This window comes from Castor canadensis, chromosome 1 (genome assembly GCF_047511655.1).
Source record: "Castor canadensis chromosome 1, mCasCan1.hap1v2, whole genome shotgun sequence".
In the NCBI taxonomy this organism is placed as follows: domain Eukaryota; kingdom Metazoa; phylum Chordata; class Mammalia; order Rodentia; family Castoridae; genus Castor; species Castor canadensis.
In genome coordinates, this window is record NC_133386.1 from 43520235 (window position 1) to 43536806 (window position 16572).

The 16572-nt window shown below is 35.4% G+C and overlaps 1 long non-coding RNA gene across 4 annotated transcripts in view; it reads right to left on the reverse strand.

The window, feature by feature from the left end:
- The window catches only part of LOC141423981 (uncharacterized), a 313617-nt gene that overhangs the window by 24509 nt on the left and 272536 nt on the right, over positions 1-16572 (reverse strand). For 3 of the 4 annotated variants that reach the window (XR_012448760.1, XR_012448755.1, XR_012448757.1), the window contains one exon: positions 15803-16125. The exons of the other annotated variant lie outside the window; for it this stretch is intronic. This is a non-coding gene — a long non-coding RNA (uncharacterized lncRNA). Of the gene's footprint in view, positions 1-15802; positions 16126-16572 lie in introns of those variants that run through there. 4 annotated transcript variants of the gene reach the window in all.

Sequence of the window (16572 nt, forward strand, 5' to 3'; positions counted from 1 at the left end):
GTTGTACAGGAGGTTTCATTGTGACATTTCATATGTACATATATTGTACTTAGTTCATTCCTTCCATTATTCTCCCTCTTCTCCTACCTGCTTCCTTTCTTGAAATGACTTCAACAGATTTCAGTGTTCCATATGCATATCAGTATAGAAAGTACCTCAGCCATATCCACTTTCCTTTACCCTCTTCATTTACCCTCTTCTTACTACCATTGTCCTACCCTTAATATGACCCATTTTACATTCCTGTCCTTCATTGTTTAGTGTGGTTTTGCCTTGGCATTTTACCTGTGACTATATTGCTCTTTAATCAAACCCCCTGTATTACTCTTCCTTATCCTTTCCCCCTCCTACCTGTATTATTCAACAGTTTTTAGTGTGTTTCACTGTGCTGGTCCCACTTTTGGAAACATGTTCTGCTTGTATTTGTATTTAGTTCTCTCTTCTACATATGAGAGAAAACATGTGACCCTTGTTTGTTTTTTGAACCTGGCTTACTTCAGTTAACATGAAAATTTCATTCTTCTTTGTGGCTGAATAATATTCCAACATATGCATTTATCAGTTAATACATTCATCAGTTGTAGAGCATCTAAGTTTTTTCCATAGCATAGCTATTGTGAATAATGCTGAAATAAGCAGGGTGTACAAGTATCTTTGTTATATCTTGACTTATATTCCTTCAGATATTCTATTTTTAGTTTTTTGAGGACGCTCCATACTGATTTCTATAGTGTTTGTACTAATTTACATTCTGCCCAACAGTAGATGAGAGTTCCTTTTCCCTACAGCCTCACCAACATTTGTTGTTGTATATGTTCTTGATGACAGCCATTCTAACAAGAGTGAGGTGGAGTCTTAATGTGGTTTTTAATTCACGTTTCCTTTATGGCCAGGAATGGTGAGCATTTCTTCATGTGCTTTTTGACTATTTGGACTTCTTCCTTTGAAAAATCTCTCCTCAGTTCATTTGCCCATTTGTTCATTGGGTCGTTGATTTTGGGGGGAGTTTAGGTTTTTGAGCCCCCTGTAAATTCTGGTTATTAATCCCTTCTTAGATGTATAGCTGGAAAAGGTTATTTCTGTTCTTTGGACTGCCTCCTCAGTCTGGTGACCATTTCCTCTGCTGTTGCAGAAGCTTTTTAGTTTCATGCAATATCATTTGCCTATCCTTTCTCTTAATCGTTAAGCTATTCTATTTAGAAAGTTATTGCCTATGCCTATGTGTTCCAGTGTATTCCTTACTCTTTCTTGCAGCAGTTTCAAAATTCCTGGCTTTGCATTAAATTCTTTGATTCATTTTGAATTGGTATTTGCACAAGGTTAAAGATATGGATCTAGTTTAAGCAACTCTATGTTGACCTTTTTTCAAACTGTAGCATCATTTTTTACATTGAGTTTCTCCATTGAAATTTTAATTTGAATTATCTCTTTGCTGGGTGGAGTATATGTTCCTCACTAAATATTTAAGTTTTATATGTGAATACCACATTTTCTGTCACAGTAAATATCTGAAAATATTTATTATTATATTCAGAAATTAAATATTTAGGTGAGAATAAAATTTATAGATGTATAATATGACTAACATATGCTTGTTGGTAATACATATATTTAAAGGATAGAATAGCTTTATTAAGTTATTTAATAGATATGTCTTTCATTGAATCAGAAATGCTATTGATTATTAAATGTACCTTACTTTATGTTCTACTAAAAAAGGTAACATGCTGTCAATTAAATTGTCATTTGTAAGGTAAATCCTAGTTTAAGAGATTAAAATATAAAAATGTGTCTTGGAATTAAAATATGGTATATATGCCCATATGTATGTATCAACATATAAATTCTCTATAGAGAGCAAAGTGTATACTCTATATTCTCTCTCAGGATATAAGAAATTTATTTATAAGGAAGAGGCAATTATTATAATAAATTGTTAAGGAAAGAAAAACTAATCAATGAATAACAGAATAAATTGATGGAATTAACATTAAATATAGAAAAATGCTACTTTGTAAAGATCTGTAAAATAAGCAAAACTGGTATAACTAGGCCAAAAAGAGAAAACCTGAGAATGCAATATCATACATGAGAAAGAATATAAGGAAAATAATTTTAAAATATCAGATATTCTTTACAAATTTTAATTGGAATGAATACATCTTAAAAATTTTAATTCAAACATGAATAGACTCAAAGACATGAAGTAAAGTAAGAAAATTTTCAAAGAAATATCCTTTTTATATCACTTTCCAAACCCAGAGGTTCTAAATTTTTGAAAGCATTTTTTCCAAATGTTCTACATAGAAATTAGCATTTAAATTCAATGGAATTCTTACCGTAAAGACAAATGTAAATTAAAAACCAGCATCCTCTCTGCAATGGGGAGCACTTCTTCCAGTGTACTAGATATAATTAAACACAGTGAGTTGGTCTCAGAATGACCAATAAAAATCTGTCTTCAATAGCCAAGCTATGGAAACAGCCAAGATGCCCCACTACTGACAAATGGATTAAGGAAATGTGGTATTTATACACAATGGAATTTTATTCAGCCACAAAGAAAAATGAAATTTTGTCATTCACAAGTAAATGGATGGAACTGGAGAACATCATCTTAAACAAAGTTAGTCAGGCTCAGAAGGCCAAAAATCACATGTTCTCCCTCATATGCAGGTTATAGACCTAATCTGCATATTACTAAATGCAGTAATATAATTGAACATGGGCCATACACTAAGAGGAGAACATGCATGGGAGGAATAAGGAAAGGGAAGGAAACCTAAAACTAGAATGTGGTTGATGTGCTCACTGTGGAGGAGCAAATATAGTAATCTTAAACTGTCAGAGGCCACTACGTGAAGGAGACTAGGAAGTAGTGAAGAGGTCTGGTAGAGATGAACCAGTGTGTGTTACAAGTGTATGGAAGCAACACTAAGAATCTCTGTACAGCTATCTTTACCTCAAACTAGCAAAAACACTGTCTTTCTTATTATCTCTTGTGTTTTCTCTTCAACAAAATCAGAGAACAAGAGGGCAGAACAGGTTCTGCCCTGAAGAGGGGTTAGGGGGCGGGGATGTGGTCCAAACAATGTATACACATTTAAGTAAATGTAAAAATGATAAAATAAAAGAAAGAAAGTAAAAAAAAAAATCTGTCTTCAAGCCAGGTACTGGTAGATCATGCCTGCATTCCTAGGTATTCAGGAGGCAGAGTTCGGGAGGATCATGGTTCAAAACCAACCCTGGGCAAATAGTTTGTGAGGCTCTAGCTTGAGAATACCCAACAGAAAAAAAAGCCTAGCAAGCATGAGGCCCTGAGTTCAAACCCCAGAACCATCAAAAAAAAAATACATATATATATATATATATATATATATATATATATATATATGTCTTCACATTGCTGAAGAATTACAAAAGTTTTTTTCTAATAAAGAAAAGAGACTAAAGAGCTGATACTGGCCATGTTTTTAAGTAGGATATGTCTAGAAATTAAGACATTATAGGTGTGTATATGCTCGTATCTATCTTAACATGAGTATCGACTACAATGAATCAAAATTTGAAATAAAATATCAAATCCAGCTATATATTATAAAATTAATATCCTGCTTACCTATTCCAGGAATGTATAAGCTGTATATGGGAAGTTATGAATCAAATTAGTATTACAAATAGGTCAAATAAGAAACTCAAATAAGAAAGAACAATGGAGGAGGTGACTATAATTAAAGTACATTATATACAGGTATGGAAGTGTTGAAATGAATCATCTTTGTACAATAAATAAATGCTAATTAAAAATAAATAAATAGTAAAACAGACATTATTAGGTCAAAATAAGTGAACCAATTAAGAATCCATTAGAGTTAAAGTGAATTTATTACATTGAACAATTAAGCCAAAAACTAATATAGCTCCAAAATTAAAAACTTTAAAGCAAAAATATTTCACTTATCACATGAATAAGAAATGTAAAAGAAATATAGGAGGATTAACTTTCCAACAAATTAGAACACTTTACTATCTGAGAAAATTGTGACATTTTACTTAGAAGAATGGGAGAAACTTATATAGAAAGCATACAAATTGTGGAGGAGAAAGTCACATCTTTATAAAGATAAATTCTCCTCTAATTTAAACTGTAGCTTTATTTCAATTTGAGTCATAATACCAATAGTTTTTCAGTGAATTGATACCAATTATCTAAATTTCTTTGAGTGTCCAGGAAAAGTATGAAAAAGGAGAATAATAAGGGAGAACTGATACTTCCAGATTCAAAGAGGCATCAAAATTTATCACAATTAAAAAGTATGATACCTTCAAAATAGAGAATAACACAAATATGGTAAACACTGGCCCAAGACAAAGATGGCTTTCCAAGTTGACATAGGAAAGATAAATAATTTAATTAGGGAAGTTGAGAAAACTAGTGAACAATATAGAAAAAAAAATGAAATAGGTTTCTGCTTCATCCATACACTAAAATAAATCCAATATTAAATTTAAAAGTACAACCAAATGTTATATGCATAGAGATGAGTATGTATATAATCAGTATACATAGTACATAATTTTATATGTTATAAAATATATTACAAATGCAAATTTATAAATATGATATAAAAAGCTACAATCCCAAAGGAAAACTTTTACCTTACTTGTATTAGATATCTATTAATAATGGTAATACAAATGCAAGCAAAGATTATGTACCTCAGTAGCACAATCTCATTTTGAAACCATCAATAAATATGTTTGAATAACATGACTATTTTTACAATTATAAAAACAAGTGAGTGAGTTTTCTTTATTCATTTATTCATGTGTGCACACATTGTTTGGGTCATTTCTCCTCCCTGCCCCCTGCCCCCACCCTCTCCTCCCCTCCTTCCTCGCTTCCAGGCATAAACTATTCTGCCTTTATCTCTAATTTTGTTGAAGAGAAGACATAAGCATAATAAGAAAGAAAAGCATTTTTGCTAGTTGAGTTAAGGGTAGCTACACAGAGAGATTCCTAGCATTGCTTCCGTGTACAAATGTGTTACAACACAAGTTGATTCAGCTCTAACTGATCTTTACACTCGTTCCTGATCTCCTTCTCATGTTGACCTTTGTTGCTTTAAGGTTTCTGTATTAGTTCCTCTACAGTGGGGACATGAAATGTTTTTTGGACTTCTGAGCCTGGCTAACCTCATTCAGAGTGATGTTCTCCAGTTCCATCCATTTACTTGCAAATTATAAGATTTCAGTCTTCTTCATGGCTGAGTAAAATTCCATTGTGTACAAGTACCACATTTTCTTGATCCATTTGTCAGTAGTGGGGCATCTTGGTTGTTTCCATAACTTGGCTATTGTGAATAGTGCTGCAATAAACATGGGTGTGCAGGTGCCTCTGGAGTAACCTATGTTGCATTCTTTGGGTATATATATCTCCAGAAGTGGGATTGCTGGATCATATGGCAGATCTATGTTTAGATTTTTAAGAAGCCTCCAAATTTTTTTCCAGAGTGGTCGCACCAGCTTGCATTCCCACCAGCAATGTACAAGGGTTCCTTTTTCTCCACATGCTCACCATCACCTGTTGTTGGTGGTATTTTTGATGATGGCTATTCTAACAGGGGTGAGGTGGAATCTTAGTGTGGTTTTGATTTGCATTTCTTTTATTGCTAGAGATGGTGAGCATTTTTGCATGTTTTTTGGCCATTTGAATTTCTTCTCTTGAGAAAGTTCTCTTTAGTTCAGTTGCCCATTTCTTTATTGGTTCATTGATTTTGGGAGAGTTTAGTTTCTTAAGTTCCCTGTATATTCTGGTTATCAGTCATTTTTCTGATGTAAAACTGGCAAATTTTTTTCCCACTCTGTGGGTGGTCTCTTCAGTTTAGAGACCATTTCTTTTGTTGTGCGGAAGCTTTTTAATTTTATGAAGTCCCATTTGTCCATCCTCTTAGTTGTTGAGCTGCTGGGGTTCTATTGAGGAAGTGCTTGCCTATACCTATTAGTTCCAGAGTGTTTTCTGCTCTTTCCTGTACTATCTTCAGAGTTTCGGGTCTGATATTTAGGTCCTTGATCCATTTTGAGTTCACACTAGTACAGGGTGATAAACATGGATCTAGTTTCAGTTTCTTGCAGATGAATAATCACTTTTCTCTTTGTTGAAGAGGCTGTCTTTTCTCCATCATATATTTTTGGCACCTTTGTCAAAAATAAGGTGAGTATAGTTGTGTGGCTTCATATCTGGGTCCTCTATTCTGTTCCACTGGTCTTCATGTCTGTTTTTGTGCCAGTACCATGCTGTTTTTATTGCTATTGCTTTGTAATATAGTTTGAAGTCAGGTATGGTGATACCTCCAGCATTGCTCTTTTTGCTGAGTATTGCCTTGGCTGTTTGAGGCCTCTTGTGTTTCCAAATGAACTCTGTGATGAAAGTCATTGGGATTTTGATGGGAATTACATTAAATATGTAGATTGCTTTTGATAGTATAACCATTTCTACTATGTTGATTCTACCAATCCATGAGCATGGGAGATCTTTCCATCTTCTGTAGTCTTCCTCTACCTCTTTCTTCAGGGGTTTGTAGTTCTCCTTGTAGAGGTCATTCACATCCTTTGTTTACTCCTAGGTATTTTTTTTGAGGCTATTGTGAATGGAATTGTTTCCATATATTCCTTCTCAATTTGTTCGTTGTTGGTGTATAGAAAAGCTAATGATTTTTCTGAGTTGATTTTGTATCCTGCCACCTTGCTATAGCTGTTTATGGTATCTAGGAGTTTTTGGGTAGAGTTGAAAACAAGTGTTTTAAAAGAAAATTGTTCTCTAATTTTGGCCAACTTTATGTCAAGCCATTTAATTTAGCTCTTGCATATGATTCTGCTGCATACAATGAGTTAACCATCATTAGTTGTATAATTCAGGGTTGGTTTGATTTAATGGGGTATCCTAGACATTCTTCTCACTCATCTTCTGGACCTGTTTTCAAGACCATCCAGTGATTTTCTTCTGCTGTTAGCAGCTGGCCTGTACTGGGGAGACTGTGAAAAGGACCCCCAATCTGCTGCTGATGTCCTGATAGGACCACCTCTCAGTCAATGTCAGGAGGGGTTTTGGTAGGAGCACATTCAGCTACAGGCAGCATCCTGGGAGAACAATATTGCAGAGATACAGAGCTCAGCTTTTCTTTTCTTTCTTGCTCTGCCAGCAGATAAATGAGCCACCTGGTCCCAGTCAGTCATAAAATCCATGATGAGCCCATGGATAGGAGAAAGTCTCCAACATGTCACTCTTGGACCAGGTGCTACCTTAAGGCTGGATATTATTGAAGGGCTCCTTCTAGTTAAATGAACAACGTTGGCATCTCTCTTGCTTTACTCGTGCATGATGGTGATGCAGCCAGAAGACAGCACATCCAACTCCCTTATTCAGGTATCTGCAGACTCCCTGGGACTTCTTATACTTCTTTTCTCGTTTCCCCTTTGGTACTCTCACAAGGGATCTGGTGAACAAAACAATGCTGTGCTGCTTTTCCTTCTCTCTTTTTCATCAAAAATTCAATTTCTCTCTCTCTCTCTCTCTCTCTCTCTCTCTCTCTCTCTCTCTCTCTCTCTCTCAATGCTCAGCATGGTTCATAGCACTTTATGTTTGAGAACAGCAGTGGCCCAGGGGCATCAGCTCTTTACCACAGCAGATGTGCTTGGCCCAAGGAACCCCTTCCTTCTTCCTGAGAACCTAGGGCATGCCATCTAAATTGATGATGGTCATGAGGAACAGAAAATGAAAGTAAATGTTGTTGAGTATCACAAGTTATATTGTAATGGATGCATCATTATTATTTCACATTTCATCTTTCTACTTTTTATATTTGTATGCATGTACATATGCACAGATTCATAAATATTGTTGATAAAGACATAAATGTAGATGTAGATATAAATACAAACGTAAATTTATATGTATATACATGCATATATATATTGGTAAAAACTAGCTTGGCAATGATACACATCTCAGTATTAATAAAGGTTAAATGTTTCACACTTGCCCAACATTTATGACAACCATAGTAACCACTAAAAACACTTTTTAATGTTTTCTAAATTCACATCTGTCTAGGCAATTTAATTCACCTGGGTAACAATCTATGTTTCAAAGTTATTGAAAAGACCTTTCATCATGTAGTTTACTTCATTCATAAGTATGACTTAAGCCTGGATTTAGAAAACTCTTTCTAGGGGGGAGAAACAGACTCCATCAGAATTTGTAGAATTATGTGCTTCATTTAGCAAAATAGAAAGAATCTAAAGACTAAAATCCCACTGTAGTCCCAAATACTAAAGTTCCTGGGCAGCTAAGCAGGGTAACCAGATCTTTCTGTTTCTTACCCTGTGCTACACTCAAAACCTCTTTATATACAGTAGCACAAAATATGCATATGTTATGCAATATAAAACTAACATTTGTATTTTGGTAAATGCTTATTAGTTCAGAATAGTACTAGGAACACCTTTCCTTTAAAATTGATTTATGTCTCAGAGATAAGGGCAAAATAGTTTCTGCCTGGTAGTGAGGAGAGTAGGGGGGAGAGGGAAGGGGAGGGGGGAAGGAAGGGAGTGGGGGGGAGGGGGGGAGAAATGACCTAAACATTGTATACACATATGAATAAAAGAAAAAAATAAATAAAAATCTCAAGAAAAAAAATTGATTTGTGCCTGATCAGAGCAGTCCACTGATTATAAATCTTATTTTTCCCAGTGATAAGGAAAAATTATGATTGACTAACCATACCAACCACAAATTCAAAGCCACAAATATTATAGGCAGCTACATTAGATGAGATGTAGTAGTAAGATAAGTTGATCATAACTCAGAAATCTTGAGACTCCAGAATGCTGATTTAGCATGTAAAACTTTCCTGTTGTGTTTCAAGAATCATCATATTTTCTAACTGAATAATTTGGTTTCCTGCAGGAAATATACCAGGATTGCATCTCAGAATAACCAATGATGTTAAGAATTGACTGAATATCCTTTACAATTTCAAACCTTTAACCTTAAGTTTCCCAAGGGATATTGCTTATAAGAAAAAAAGAAAGAAAGAAATAACCCAGTATTCTGACTATCAGAGACTTTGAATTCACAAGTGCTGCAGAAAATTCTACTGTAAGCAGCTGGTGTCAGGAGTACAGAAGCCAGGAAATCACACAGAACCAGGTGCTCCTACACAGCCAGTCCTCTAGTTATTTAAGAAGTGTAAGACCACCCTCCTGTACCAACTCTGCCTCAACTCTGTTTCTAGCATGTAAGCACAAAACTTAATGTAATTTGGCTACAAGATCATTCTTTTCCTCTTTGATCTAATTCCTTAATCCTTAGGGGATTAGAGTATGCTTCAGATAAATTCCACTAGTCAAGTAACATGCAAATTCTTATGTTAGTCATAATAATTCCTATATTTCATAGAGCATTTTAATAAACCATCTTAAAATATATGGTTAATTCCATATCATCCAGAAAAGACTTAAGGTCAAGTATAAATGAATAGAAATACTAGATGTTTTAGTTGGAAGGAGCTGGTTCTAGGCTGGACATGACAGACCAGCCCCAAACCTTGAACAACTGAACCACCAGGAGATTTGCTGATTCTAAGCAACTGGAAGGTAATGTGCAAGAGGTCACAACCAGAACTATTAAGTCAACAATATTCTGCTGTACCTGTGACCTTGGAAATGAGAAAGTTGCTGCTGCTGTTGCCACCTTAGCTACTAGCATGAGCTAGAGACAAGAAGGCTGCTGGACAAAAACCCAGTTCTTTGCAACCTATATTTTTGTAACAACAAGACCAAAACTGTGGAAACATTGCTTCCATATTCGTCCCCTCTTCTTACTGTTAAGTAAATCCTCATAAATGTTAGTAATCTAATTTGCTTCCAAACCTTAGTTTGGAAATATGAATTTTTAGATTTTCAAGCACTGCAAGACAAGAAAACTAAGCAAAAGGAAATAAAAAGGGATGCCAAGGACAGAAAAATCAACCATATCCATCATAGGTGGGAGTTGCTATTACCATTGTATAGATAAAGACACTGAGATTCAGAAAATCTAAGTGACTTGTACAAGACACAATGTTAAACAAATTGAATTACCAAGAATAGAACCTAGACGTTTTAATGTAAATCCGGGGCAATTCCCAATTTGTCATTCTGTACTAAATGAATATAAGGGATTACAGAACTAGAAAAAGAAACAACTGATGACACCCTCTAAGGGAACTAACACTTCCTAACATTCATTTGCTCATTCATCAGGCTATTATTGTTTCTAAGAGAAGATCAATTCAGGAAGATTCTCTGTATATAGATCAATCCTTCTCAATGGATGTTAAGCAGTTGATAGAATTTAAGGAAAAATGAAGCAAGCTTGAAAACTATAAAATTTAGTCTTCCTTAAACTTCTGGAAAGCACTCAAGAGCCTCCAGACAGAAAGAGGCAACTGAAAAGGCAAAATTTATGCCCTTCATCTTTATCTCCCAATTATCAGCTTTCTAATATATCTCCTTCTAGTAATTGGTTCTCCTTATTTAACAAATGAATTGTTTCCATATTTTCTCATGTGAATTTTCATTTAGTCAAACACAATCCTTTAGATTAATTTTGAACTTATTCAAACTCATCCAAAACTTACTAATAGACATGCACAGACTAGTTTTGCTATCACTTCTCAAATCCCCAAAGCAGTGCTCAGTGCTAATTTTTGTGGCTACCTCTTTAAGGGGAAGGATTTTGGAAGAAGTCTCCTGAGAACATTTATAATAAATCTTTCCTGACTTTCTTTTAAGCAAGAATGAAAAATCCATTTAAGACAATAGTTTAAGGCAAAATGTTACCCAACTTCAGATTCAAACTTTTCATTTATCAGGGAGAAGTTGATTTCCAGGAGGTAGTGAATCAAGTCTACTCTGAGAAGTAGAAAAGAAGAAGCCACTTTAAATAAATGCTGACAAACTCTGGCTGCAGAGAAAACTCTGCCCTGCTAACATTCCCTCTCTTGGACACCCAACCACTCTACCTTATAGAGAAGGTATCTTGACCCTTAGTTGAGACATAATAAGGCAGTGAATAAGAATAGCAAGAGCTTCTACTTATTGAATCCCATATATACCAGCAGGATCAGATGCTTCACATATAGCATTTTACTTAATCTTTAAAATATTACTCTAAGTATTCAAAATCCCATATTATGGAGAAGAAAACCAAGGCTAATAGGAGCTAAAAGTATGCCCAGTGTCATACACTTAGTAAGCAGAGAAGGCAAAATTTAATCCTTGATTAACTAGCCTCAAAGTTTGCATGGCCATCTCTCTCCTCCCCCCACCCCCCCACAGCATAGCAATAGAAGTTCAATGACTCCAGTAAAAGCCATTTTCTATTTAAAGGAGCTATACAAATAGAGATAGATAGTCTCAGGCAAGCAATGCAGATTGACACAATGACCAAAAACCTACACTGTGTAAAATTGCAACATCACATAGAAAGCTTTGCAATGTTACCTGAATGTCTATAGTAATCAATGTAAAGGTTATCCAAGTGCAGCAAACTTGCCTCTAGCAAAGTACAGCTAAATTTGTTCTATTTATGGGAAATGGAAAAGAGAGTAAAGATTCCTGTTTCCTAATTCTACCACCTGTTTGAATTTTCACCTTCACCGAATGAAGGGATGGATCATAAAAAGAAATACGTAACTAGTATTAAATAAATTATACTTGAAATGACAATCAGTACTCCCCCCACACTTCTGTATATGACTGAGGTTTTTCTCTACAGAGATAGTGCCCTTTAGCTCATACATTCCAACACCCCCAGTGGATGCTTGAAATCTCACACTGTACCAAACTCTATATATGCTGTTTTTTCCTATACACATACCTATAATCAAATTTTAATTAATAAATTGGGCACAATATGAGATTAATAATAACAACTAGTAAAAATAGAATAATTAATAGTAATATACCATAATAAAAGTTATGTGAATATAGTCTCTCAGAATCTCTTACTGTACTATACACACTCTTCTTATGCTGATGTGATAATATAGTGCCTAGGTGATGAGTTGAGATCAATGGACTATACACTGAGACTTAGTATTAGGTTATTGGTGATGTGACTGAATGTTAGAAGGAAGGTCATTGAGCCATGATGATATCAGTTGACTGTGAGTATCACAGATAAAAGTAGACTGCTATATTACCAATGTTGATATATTATGGAAAAATTATATTTCTGATATTCAAATGATCATGTTTCTCATACAGAAGCTATGTTCCCCTATAATTTCTGTTGTATCATATAATCTATGTCTTAAACACATTATACTTTTATGATTCTTCAGGTAGAAAGTCACTTTCTACCTGTAGACTCAAGCCAATTTACCTATTTCACTTTTCTTTTAAATTTGAGAGGGGTACTTTTGACTAGGAAGGCTTTTAGCTTTTATTTAGTTGTATATTTCCTTTCTATCATTCTACCAAATGTCTGACACTTATTTTAACTCAGACATTCAAAATCAGATGTGATGTCTAAAGCATTGTAATTCAATTGTGTGGGAAGAAATACTTGAGGTTGTGATTATTCTTCCTCTACGTCTTCAAAAACATTCAGCTTTTCTCCTGCCACATTGCATTATGAATTAATTTTGCTTCCAAGTAACGCTCACCTTAATTTTCTTTTACTTCACTACTCTAACAGGTTATCTTGGCTCAGCTCAAATGCACTAGCAACAATCTCTCAGGAGGCTTTCACATGCTACAACCATATACAATCACCTTCACTGTCAGAATTCTTAAGGGCACATAAACAGTTTCTAGCTGTATCTAGTAGTGATTTGCCTGGGGACTTTGAGGCCCACAGAAGAGAATTTCTGTCATACTAAAGTGGGATGTATGTGAGAAGGGATTATTTCAGTGATATAATAACCTGGAAAAAAAAAGTACATTCTCTATCAGGAGCAATACTAAGAGGGAATTGTGTTTCTGAGTATAGTAAGGCACTCTTTGAAGTTATTGTTACTGAATAGACAGCACCTACCACTGCCATAACACTAATTACTCTCCATTTTGGTCTTCATTCTCCCTTGACAGGGATTCATTCTCTGTTGTGTTTTGTATATGCTGGAGAGGCATATACATGGACCCACCCCACCCCAACAGGCTACATCCCCTCCCTGAGCTAATGGGAAGCCCAGAAGAAAATCATAGAGAGGCCTATTATTTTCTTGTTCAGCTGTCTTTGATGCTATAGTTGTGAAAATGGATGTGCCCCTCTCTGACTTCAGCTCTTGCCAGGTTTCTCCACCAAGGGTTTGGCTCAATTAGGACTTAAGTGAACTGTTCCTTCATTTCAGGTTCAAGTCTGATAGCACCCTTCCCAGTTGTTGATGCCTCATTTTGGTTTGTTTGTTATCCAACCCCACATATCCTAATGAGAATTTTTATTAAATTCTCCTCAGAATTCCATCAATGTGCCCTCTGTCTCTTGCTGGATTCCTTGTTAATGCAGAGATTTGTATAAGGGGTACCCTCAACAAACAGTTCCTCAAGTTGTATTTATTTGGACATATTTTCTTATAAATTACACATGACTTCCTTACCTGGTGTTGAAGGGGAGAGCAAATAACCAGTGAAGATCAAGGCTTTGGGAGATTATATGTGTTTGTCATGTGATCATTAAAGTAATAAAGATTATAGGTTGCTCTTCACTGTTTTGAAGAAATTACAAAAATTAAAATATAAACTTAGTGGGCTGAAATGATGGCTCAAGCAGTAAGAACACCTGCCTAGCAAGCATGAGGCTCTGAATTCAAACCCCAGTGCCACAAAAAATGTGTGTGTGTGTGTGTGTGTGTGTGTGTGTAAGTATGAATATGTATGTGTGTGTGTGTATATATATAAGCTTAGGGCCTTTAACTTCAATCAGGGCATGAGATAGAATTATTCAGCTTCAAATTCCTCTCTTGTCTTGTATATCTGCAACACAAACATAGTTGATGAGCAGGACCAAAGTCTGCTGGTATGGACAGAGTTACAATGTTGACAAACACATAAATATAATGGGTACTAGGCCTTGATTGAGAAAGTTAAAATTAAAGTTAGTAGCCCATCTCAAGTCTCAGTGCCCTTCTCAATTATAGCCAAAATTCAATTGGTTATAAAAGAATGATTTGCTATTATAGAGCACTATGGAGTTAGAAAAAGTAGATCTATGAAAGTTGAGATAAGGTTCTTAACTTGAACTCATAAAAAAAAAACCCTGTATCCTCATTGGTAACTGAAGTAATCATTGCAGCCTGTCAGAAAAAACTACTTTCAATGACTTCATGAACATTACTTGCCTTCAAGGAGATTCCCATTCACACCAAGGTAACCCCAACCAACATTCATGTGTTCACACTCAGAAGGAGAATTGCAAGGTGTCTTCATGTACCAGATAGGTCCTACACCAAAGAACTGTCAGGATCTTGACAATTTTTATCATCAGGAAGTGGGGGGTAGGGAGAGCATGTTTAGAAATGGATTATTTTAAGATATAAAAAACATGAGGTAAGTTCAAGAAGAATTTATCAATATGGCAAAGCTCACTTGAGATTCTAGATATGTGTTAGCTGAACCACCTGCAATAGGGTCTAACAATTTGCTGAAACTTGAACTCAGTGGTGACCTGGAGTAACAAAGTTGAGATGTCAGTACAGAGAGGGGAAGCAAAGGTATAGGGATGTGGGGACATTAATCTATTACTTGTATCCTAGCTGGCTACACTGTTATGACACCAACAGGAATGATTAAAGACCACTTCCTTCTCCAAAGCAGTAAGAACACTTGGTAGTAAGCACTAATATCCCTCAAAAATTCTGTTGAGTCTATTGTCTATCAGCTAAATATGCTACTGAAGATTTGAACCCTAATTTCAATAAAAATGATGGGCATCTTGGAGTGACAGAGACCAGGTGGCAGTGCTTACTTTCAGGGATGAGGTTAGTACAATTACCGCAATAACCCAAAACGACAGAATGACAATGCATGGGTTTTGACCCATGTGAATTTATGTTTATGGCTAATGTTTTTGTGAGCACTTTAGGAATGAAATAGACTTTCAGCATTCCAAAATATTATTTCATCTATATTATCAGACTAATCATTTTTCCAATAGGCAATAACACAAATCAGAGTGTTCATGGAACCTCTGGGCCTATAACCCAATTCACAACCCAAGAGCCTTTTGAGATGGAAGCTAGCATTTTTTTCTTTTTGTTTTTTTTTTTTTAAGGAATCACCCTGAACATGGACAAAAGTATACACTATAAAGTTTCCTCCAAGTCTTCCACCAGAGATTCCAGTGCCATTTGTCAGGGTGATGATGTACTGGGGAAGAACAATAAACATATTGCCTCTGAGCTATTGGTTATTGGTCCCAATTTAGCACTAAATCAGCATGGATACAAAGTCAGATAAATGGAGAGTGTTCTTAGAGTGGTGTGGGCTATATCCCTCTGTGTTGTTTACTTCTCATCTTCTTGATCGCATTCCTGAGATAATCACACCTAATAACTCTTCACATTGGTTTCCTGACCCATAAAGTAATTGCAGTTGAGAGAGCCAAGCATACCCCTGATATGTTATCTGTCAAAGTGAAGAGTAAATAATACCATATTCTTAGGGAAAATGCAACAATTACTGCATTGGGATTCCTGTCCCTTCTTCATTTAACTCTTTAGTTAAGCTGGTACAAAAGACAAATGAACGCTCTAGAATCATGCTAAAGTATTGGTATCACTAACTACTGCTGGGGATCCAGGTGATCCTTGTAGCAAACAACGCAGCTGCTGGCTCCTGGAGTGAAGTTATTGACTTAGGCAGTAGCTTCATTTTGTTTTGTTTTGTTTCTGAATTAGGACAGACAAATCAGAACCAATTTATCTTTATCTAAATAGCAAGGACAAAGAGAATACCTTAAGTATCTTACTTCAAGACCATGTCAACATTCCCAATCTCTGTAATAATATAGTCCAGAATAATCTTGACAATGTTGAAATCCAGAAAATCATCATTCTGACCCATAGGAAAACTTGTGTTCTAGAGAGTAGGAGATAAAATCCACAAAGTTTTATTATCATGCCAAATTGAAAATATTCTAGGAATTCTTTGGTCTAGAACATGTGTAGGCATACCCTATAAAGTGAGCAATAATTAATTGTACCTTTAACATTCTACCATGAAAAAGGAGGCATCACATTTGCAGTGTCTTAGATTTTGGAGGAAGCATGTACTATAGTTTGTAACACTGCTTTTATGCATTTCTTGTGTAATCCACAAAGATACCAGCTTTTAGTGTTGCCTAGACCACAGAAGGGTTACAGGAGGTCTAGTTGAGATACAAGTTGCCCCATCACTTAAATTTCATAAACTAACAAATCAAAAAGGTGGTTTAACTCTCCATTACAAAGAGAGGTACCCTTCAAAGTCTCCAATACCCCTCTCTAAAAGAAACAGTATAGACCCTAATATTTACAGCAAATCCAA